An 8,257-nucleotide genomic window follows, 5' to 3' on the forward strand; every position below is an offset into this window, starting at 1 on the left:
GGGAGGCTGTGTGATTAATCTTGCTGCGTGTGAAAGCACACTTGTGTCCGTCCAGGAACCCCGAATGCAGCCAAAGTGGACAGAGTGTTCAGTCCCCTCCTGAAAGTGCCAGAAATGTTTTGTCCACTGGGCAGGAAAACATCCTCTGCTAGCGCGCTGGAGTTTGGCCCTCCCTGGAAGGAGACGCCTCTGCGGGCCGTGCCGGGAGGAGCCGGGCCTGGTGGCCGTGGGACAGAAGGAACAGCCCACTGGCCGGGGGACCCTGCCCCCTGGAGTGCAAGGGGTCGCCTCCAGCTGGTCTCTCCTGGCCACCCTGAGGAGCCTGGCTCCTCCCCACCACCCAGCCCCAGCCCCTGCACCCCTCTCGCTTCTGAGTCCTCCAGAGGACCGGAGACAGGAATGATCACAAGCAGGGAGCCCTCACCGCAGAGCCAGGAATGGTGGTGGAATTCAGGAAGCTCCCAGGCTGGCCTGCTGCAGGGGGAGGCCCACGGTCACCTGCAGAAGCGCAGACAGACCCAGGCAAGGGGGCGGGAAGGCTGGGGTTTGCACTTCACAGCACCAGTCCCTGATCCTGTGACTCCAGACATCACCTTTGAGAGCCTCAATTTCCTCTTCTGTGAAGTGAGAATAATGATACCTTCCAGCCAGGCTCGTGGTGTGCAAAGACTGAAAGAACTGGGTGTGGGGAAATGCATGGAACTGTGCTAGAGCCCACACATGCCCAAGGTCTTATCCACTTACGAAAAAGTGGGAAAGAGGAGCATCTTGGATATGCCTGCCCCTGCAAGAAAACACCCCCCACCCCAGTCCTGTGGCTTCTCCTCTGGCATCCTGCAGCCATCCCTGGAAGCTGAGTGCCCCTCTGGGATCGCCCCCACCCCCAGCTTCCTGGAAAGATGGGCTGGGGATGAGCTGGGGAGCAGACCAGCCCAGACTCACCGTTGGAGGACAGGCTTTTTAGGGCATTCTAGCCGCCTTTGAGGGAGACGAGCAACCCTTTCCTCCAGAAGGGCCTGTGGGAATGAAGAAAAGAGGGGCTATAGCCTCTGTTATCCCATTTAGCAAACGTGTCTTGACCGCATGTCTGTGCCAGACACACAAAAACACCAGGGATTCAGACTCAGAAGAGCAGGCTTCTGGGGCACCTGGGTGTCTCAGTCAGTTGAGCGTCCAACTTTTGATTACAGCTCAGGTCATGATCCCAGGGTCGTGAGATCAAGCCCCATGTTGGGCTCCATGCTCAGTGTGGAGTCTGCTTGAGATCATTTCCTTCTCCCTTTGTCCTTCCCCTGGCTCATGCTCTTTCTCTTTAAAATAATAAATAAATCTGAAGAAAGAGAGAAAAGAAAGAAAGAAAGAAAGAAAGAAAGAAAGAAAGAAGAAAGAAAGAAAGAAAGAAAGAAAGAAAGAAAGAAAGAAAGAAAGAAAGAAGAAAGAAAAAAAGAGAAGAAAGAGAAGAGAGAAAGAAAAGAAGAAAGAAAGAAAGAAAGAAAGAAAGAAGAAAGAAAGAAAGAAAGAAAGAAAGAAGCAAGAAGAAAGAAAGAAAGAAGCAAGAAGAAAGAAAGAAGCAAGAAGAAAGAAAGAAAGAAAGAAAGAAAGAAAGAAAGAAAGAAAGAAGAAAAAGAAAAGCAGGCTTCTGAGCAAGATGCTCAGCAGATGGGCACAGACCAGCAGGTGCAAGAGATAGGGCTCCAAGTGAGGCAGAGGGGCTCTGGATAGACCCTACCAGGAGATCAGGGCAGGGATGACCTGCCAGGGTTTTGAGAGATAAATATTTTTCAGGGGTGGGGGGTGGACTGAGCCCATTTGCACAGGTTCCTCTGTGAAATAGGGATGGTGATAAGACCTGCTCATTGAGTGGCTCTTTAAAAGGTGCTAGAAACAATGTCTGGCACAGTGAGTGCCATTGAAGGATTGCATGGATATAATAATAGCAATAACAGTAGTGTCTGGGGATCCCTGGGTGGCTCAGCGGTTTAGCTCCGCCTTCAGCCCAGGGCCTGATCCTGGAGACCCGGGATCGAGTCCCACGTCGGGCTCCCTGCATGGAGCCTGCTTCTCCCTCTGCCTGTGTCTGTGCCTCTCTCTCTCTCTCTCTCTCTCTCTCATGAATAAATAAATAAAATCTAAAAAAAAAAAAAGAACTTCAGGTACCTAGGTCATGTGTTCTGCTCACATCCAGAAGTTCTTCCATCCTTACGCAGCTCCTGGTCCATGCTGAGGCTCTGAATTGCCCTGGGTGCTCCATCCCTTAAACCCATCAGCAGTCCTTGCTCTGGAGAAGAGGCTGAGCTGGTCCCTGTGGCTCTTTGAGCCCTATCTTCTGGTGTCTTCTCTGGGAGCAGTCATGATGGCTACTCTGAGCCCACACAGTACAGTGTGTCCTGGGAAAGGGGGACCCCATGGGGCACCTGGGTGGCTCAGTCTATTAAAAGTCTGCCTTCAGCTCAGGTCATGATCCTGGGGTCCTGGAATCAAGCCCCACATCAGGCTCCCTGCTCAGCAGGGAGTCTGCTTCTCCTCCCTCTGCCACTCTTTTGCTTGTGCTCTCTCTCTCCCTCTCTCTCTCTGTCAAATGAATAAATAAGATCTTTAAAAAGAAAGGGGGATCCTGGGCCTCTTCTGTGCATGGTGACGGGTCCCTCAGGCACTGCACGGTGTCAGCGGGTCAGCCCTGTGATGCTGCTGCAGTGTCATGGGGCCTGGCGGGGAGTGGAAAGAACCCCAGCATATCCCAATAGATTGAGGCTGCCTTCCTCCTAAGTCATTCCGGGGCAGGAGCCCAGCAGGAACTGGAGCCTATTCCTCCTGGGGATAATAGATTCAAAAATAGACGAGGGTAAAAGATCCCGGCTCCACCTGCAGCCCTGAGACTCCTTAGTGGTCCTGGGAAAACAAAACCACGTCTCTGAGCCTCCACAGCCACCCTCCAAAGTAGGCACGATCATAACATCTACCTCTATTCAATACCCCAACCTCGAGAACTCGCCGTGTGCCAGCTAAAGCACTCGCTGTTCACACATTAACGTGTACTATCACCATGACGGCCTTTAACGGGGGGTGCCCCATGACCTCGGTTGTTCAGATAGCACCCCATGCACACACACAAGGTCACACAGCTGAAGTGGGGAAGCTGGAACTCAAGATCACTCACTGGCACCAACCTCAGGCTCTTACCCTCCTGTGGTGCCGCCCTGGGTGGTTGAGGGTGTTCTGCTACCCTGCAGAACTTGGCTCTCATTCATTCAGTGGGCCCTGGGGGTGACCCCTGGGACAGAGTGGACCCGACCCAGAGGTTCTTCTGCCACAGGCATGGGAGGGCAGGTGCCATATGTGATTCCCTACATGACCGTGGCACATAATAGATGTTCAATAAATACATATTGGTTGAACAAAAAAAGAGGCTGGAATGGAGGCTCAAGCCTCATAGGGAGGCTGCCCACAAGGCTGGAAGGGTTAGCAGGAGAAACCATTGGGCTTTCTGAAGCTGAAGGAAAATAAGGACAGGCCCTCTCTGACCACACAGGCTCCCGGCGCAGGGAGAGGCCTTGATGTCAAAGGCCAGGGTAGCCTGCAGGGTAATGCAGAAGAACAAATCTGTACCTTTAGCCAGTGCCAGGGTGGGAGCAGGAGGCCAGGATGCACTTGGGACAGCAAGACGTCACCAGATATCAGAAAGTACATTGCTTTCTGCCCCTCCCCAAAGGACCAGCCGGCCTGCTGTGCTAGCAGGGTTTATCTGGTGTGCGGCAGTGGGTACCTGGCCCTCTGTTCACAGGAGGAGTCAGGCGTCCACCCAGCACCAGATGCTCCCAAGCACTGGGCATACTCCGTACCAGGCAAGCCAGCAAGGGAGCCACTAGCTTCCACTTCTCAGAAGTCGAAACTGAGGCTCAGAGGGGTGCTGGGATTGTCTGCTGGGGCAGAGCTGGGTCCCTGCCTTTCTCATCCACACTGAGCTCTCTCCTGCCCAGGTCTGGCCTCTCCAGCACTGGCCCCACCGTGCCCACATCAGAGCCTCAGCTACGGCGGCTTTGCCCGTTCAGAAGGGCTGGTCAAGGCCACTCTTGGCCAAGGCCTTTTCCTCTTTCCATTTTCCAGGAACTGACATTGCTGTTTGGAGCTTAGAAATAGATCCCCCACAATGCTAGCAGAGAGCGGAGCTTCCCGGCAAACCCTGTGGCCAGGCTTCAAAGGTGAAGAGAAAAGTGATAACAATTGAGCTATATAGGCATCAGCCTGGGGAGGCTTTCACCACGCACCAGCGTACTCCCAAACTCTTTCTGCCCCTTATCCACATCGTCTTCATCCCCATTTTACAGATGAAGACACTGAGGCCCGGGGCGGCTGGATGCACCTCCAGAGGGAACTGGCAGATTTGGGCCATGTCCTCCAGAATCACACACACACACACACACACACACACATGGCACTCAGCCCCCAGCCCCTGCTTCCGGGGACCTCCCAGACCTCCAAGGCCCAAGGAAATGGTTGAGCCTTTACAGCCCATGGCCGCAACTGCCAGGACCCTTGCCTAGGGTGTGGGTCACCAGGGCTTCTTCAAGGTGGGGGCATCTGAGATGCATGCCCTAGGTAGGACCAAGGACATGCCTTCTGAAACAGCCCGCAGCCCAAAGAGAGGCTCCGAGGTCAAGAGGGCCCCTGGGGAGGGTAGACATCGTCACTGGGCTGGAAGGTACACAAGAGGCAGGACTGAGGGTGGGACGGCCAAGCAATGAGGCCAGGGTGCTGCCTCCTGCAGAGCCACAGGGCTGCCCTATAACTCAGGGAGTGCTAGGATCAGATCATGTGAGTCCCCGGCCTTGAACTCCAGGATAGGAGTCTGTGCTTTCACGTCTGTCTCCCCCATACCTGCCTGGAGACCTCTCAAAGACAAGGCCTGAGTCACTGCCTGGCACCTTGCAAGTGCTCAGGACGTATCTGTGGGTTGACTGAGCCCATGAACCAATGAACAGGTAAACAGGTGAACGAGTGAGTGAATGAGGTGGCGAGCCTGCCAACAGCACATGTGTCTCTTCAACCGGTCACCCAGATAACTGGGGTGACCAGCACTGGCCACTGGCTGAGCCCAAAAGCCCCAGGAGAGGGTGGCTGGGTGTTAGGTGGCCCTGGGGAAGCTGACGTTTCCACAAACAGAGGCCCAGCTGTCCCAGCAGACCTGTCCTGAGCAAGGTGGCTCTTCCTTCAGCCCTGCCTGCCACCCGGCTCCACAGAGAGACTTCAGAGCCCCTGCAGCCTCCCCCAACCCCACCACCACCCACCCACCCCGCCCCCTGCCTGGCCATCACCTCTGCTGAGGGGCACCAGCAGAGCACACTGGCTCCCTCAGAGCCACATGGAGGTTTGTTTTCTCTGAAAACATCCCAGTGTCCAACACCAACGTGGACAGTTGACCTAGCCGGTTACCTTGGTTTGCCCGGCCCAGTGTCAGCTCCTAGCTTATTTTTATGAGCTGTTTAATCTGCACACTGTCTTCTGTTCTCAATAAATGGGGCTGCGCATTCCAGGATGGCCTCGAATGATAACACCAGCTGTCTAGACGGAGGCCAGCCCACTGACACTATCATAAATAAAAATAGCTTTGTGTTCCAGTCTCTCACCAGAACCCAGGGAGGGGCCAGCAGACTCCCTGCGGGCTGGCTGGGACAGAGCTCACCCGTCTCCCTGCCCCCACCCCCAGCCCCATTCCCAGGGGACCAGGGAGCCGGTGCCCCCTGCGGGAGGGAGGAAGGAGGCCAGGCGCTCCTGGAGGGCCCACTGGGACCCTGATAAAGCCTCTGCCCTCTGCCCGGTGCTTCCCTTTCTCCGCCGTGCAGCTGCTGCCAGGGCCGCAGACACCCAGGTGGCTGGGGGGCTTTAACTCTGGACTCTAAAGGCAGTACTCCCACCACCCACTGGTCCCAAGGCCCGAGTCTGGTCTGGAGGAGACTGCAGACCCAGGCCCAGAGCCATTTGGGGTTAAGCTGAGAGAAAGGCGGTCCGTTGCCCCCACCCCCCAGCACAGATGCTGAAGCTAGCTAGCCTGGGTCCGGAGCATGGCTCAACCCAGGAAGTAAAAGCACATGGTCAGACATTTAGCTGCTTGCCGGCTCCTTTCTCTCCCAGTTGCTGATAGAGATGCAGGTCTGTCTCCCCTATACCTGTCTGGTCACTTGCCCCTTCCTTCATTTGTTCATTTATTTGGTCTCTACTTATTCCTTGAACCCTGCCTCAGGACTGCCCCCCAGGAGCCCAGTGAGGATAGGGATTGGGTTTGAGAGCAGCAAGCAGGTGGAGGGACCTCAAGGCATCCCCTGAGCTCAGCAGGGGAAGGCACAGCTGCACACATGCATATGCATGTGTGCTCCAGAAGTGTACAGATGCCTCCCTAAGTGTGTCCAAGCCAATGTGGGGTTCACATAAAGGAGGCTTGCCCCAGCTACCCAAATACACAGGCCTGCATTCCCACATTTACCCACATACCTCATATAAGTCAGTTTATGTGTACACTGACAATAGTGCCCTCATAGGCCGAGGCCCCTTGTACAGTACACAGCCTGAACACCTGTACAAGGCGGCCCTGTGCCACCTCCCCTCCTTTCCCCCAGGCCCAGCTGGATTGAGTCTCTGGAACAGAAAACGGGCTCCTTCTTTGTCAGTAAAATTTTCATTTCACCCCCTAGTATGGGCTGCAGAATCCCAGGGGGCCAGTAGTCAAGCAGAAGAAGGACATTTACGAAGAACCAAGAGGCTGATACTTTCAGATGGACCTCTCAGAAGAGCAAGAGTCAAAGAGAGGTGGTGGGGTGGGGATGGGCCCCACTGGGCTCAAACAAATGACACAGGAAGTAACAGGTCATCCTTCTGATCCTGCTGCCAGTGACGGGGTGAGGGAGCAAGGGTGCATCTCCCCAGGGACAGGAGCAGAGGGCAAGGACAGGAGGAGATGAAGCCCCCACCCCCAGAGGCTCCAGAGACAGCAAAGACCAGGGCGACCGAAGCCATACACCTTGAACCTTGCTCCCCTCGATCCACACCCAACGCACAGGAGGAGCAAAGACAGAGCAGAGGGGAGATAAGGGAGAGACCAGAGAATCAAAATGCCCCACATTCGCTTGTTAAAACTGAAAGTGAAGGAAATTCTCTAAGTCAAGGAAAGAATGGTTTGAGCACAGCTGGAGATCAAGCAACTGGAGTGAAGTCAAACCACACTGGGCTGTTCGATCAACTAGTGACCGGGCCCCACGCAAGGTGCGCACATACTCCACCTCCCTTAGCTCTGGAAGCGCTGCCCTGCGATTGGGGGTCTGTCCTGCCCTCACAGAGGCCGAAACAGAGGCATCCAGGACACAGGTTTGCCCGCTGCGAGGAGGCAGGGCCTGGGTTCAGATGGAGATGCTCGGATGCCTCGTCCTCTGTGACCTGCGCTGGCCCAGCACCAAGTTGGCACAAGACCTGGTACTCACACCCAGCCTGGAGAAAGCAGAGTTCCCCCAACCCCCTCAACCCCCAACACTCTCCCCCCATGGCTTCATTCCCCTGCCCCTCTCCTGATTCACACATCAGTTCCCACAGGCAGTGCCCAAGGATGCACGGGGCAGGAGGGATAGAATGTGACCCGCAGCCAACCTCTCTGGAACAACCAGCTGCCTGGCCACGAGATGACCAGAGAGGACACGAAGGGGACCCAGAAAGACAGGACACTGTAGAGCGCTGGACTCATCACCAGGCCTCAAGGTGGGACTCAGAGGTCAGGTTCCTAGATCCACACAGGGCGCCTGTCAGATGCCTGCTTATCCTCCTTGGGTCCTCTCGGTGATGGGGATCAGGCCCCATTTTTACAACAGGCCCAGAGGGCGGTGGTGCTGGCCCAAGGTCACATAGCTAGAGGTGGCAGATGGGGCTCCATCCTGCTCATTCACTATATCGGAGCCTTCCTGGAGAGCACCTGGGGACGTCCGTGTGAGGCAGACTTTGAAGGATCAGACCCGTCCCTAGGGAGGGTTTATGGTGCTGAAGCCCTGAGGCCAGGTGGGGTGTCCTTCTGCACCTAAGTGCCTTCATCCCCATCCCCAGACAGACCACCACCCCTTCCTTCCCAATTGCCTCTGCTAGGGTGGAAGGAGCCCTAGTCCCATATCTGTCCGGCCCCTCCTAACCCCCACAGCCCCAAGTGACTAAACTTCCACCCACCTTCCCCCACCAAGCACCTGCCCTTTCCAGAAGTCTCAACTGCAGCCTGATTTCCGTTTGG

Source organism: Vulpes lagopus, chromosome 10, assembly GCF_018345385.1.
Source record: "Vulpes lagopus strain Blue_001 chromosome 10, ASM1834538v1, whole genome shotgun sequence".
NCBI classification, from domain to species: Eukaryota; Metazoa; Chordata; class Mammalia; order Carnivora; family Canidae; genus Vulpes; species Vulpes lagopus.